This window comes from Etheostoma spectabile, chromosome 12, assembly GCF_008692095.1.
Source record: "Etheostoma spectabile isolate EspeVRDwgs_2016 chromosome 12, UIUC_Espe_1.0, whole genome shotgun sequence".
NCBI classification, from domain to species: domain Eukaryota; kingdom Metazoa; phylum Chordata; class Actinopteri; order Perciformes; family Percidae; genus Etheostoma; species Etheostoma spectabile.
In genome coordinates, this window is record NC_045744.1 from 27,445,798 (window position 1) to 27,446,347 (window position 550).

The 550-nt window shown below is 44.2% G+C and overlaps 1 protein-coding gene across 2 annotated transcripts in view; it reads left to right on the forward strand.

Annotated features, from left to right (window-relative positions):
• LOC116699777 (nucleolin) overlaps positions 1-550 on the forward strand; it is a 14,073-nt gene that overhangs the window by 9,599 nt on the left and 3,924 nt on the right. The gene's annotated exons all lie outside the window — the stretch shown is intronic.

Below are 550 nucleotides of genomic sequence, written 5' to 3' on the forward strand. Positions count from 1 at the left end.
ACAATTAAATCAGTGGAAATGACGTTAGATCAGACACAGACTCCGGTTTTAGATTAGTGTTACGTTTCCAGCGTTGCGGCTCTGAACCGTAACGTTAGTTGGGACAGACGGACCCCTTTGTTCTTTAAGCTACCAATATTAGCTTTAGCCTGGCTGGTAGCAGCTTTCTGCTTGTTTCATTAGGCTAACTATATTAGCTTTAGCCTGGCTGGTAGCAGCTTTCTGCTTGTTTCATCAGGCTAACTATATTAGCTTTAGCCTGGCTGGTAGCAGCTTTCTGCTTGTTTCATCAGGCTAACTATATTAGCTTTAGCCTGGCTGGTAGCAGCTTTCTGCGGGGGAAAATGGCCGGGAGACATGATTATGTTGCATTAATCAGGTGATTTAGTTTGTATTTGCAGCGAACATGACTGACTCCTGTAACTTCACTGACTACCCATCAAAACTATGAGCATCACTGTGTTAACGGCAGCTGCTGCCTACGGTACCTTTCTAAACACGCAGATTCTCAATCCCCATAACAATAAACCCCATCGGACTAACGTCACAT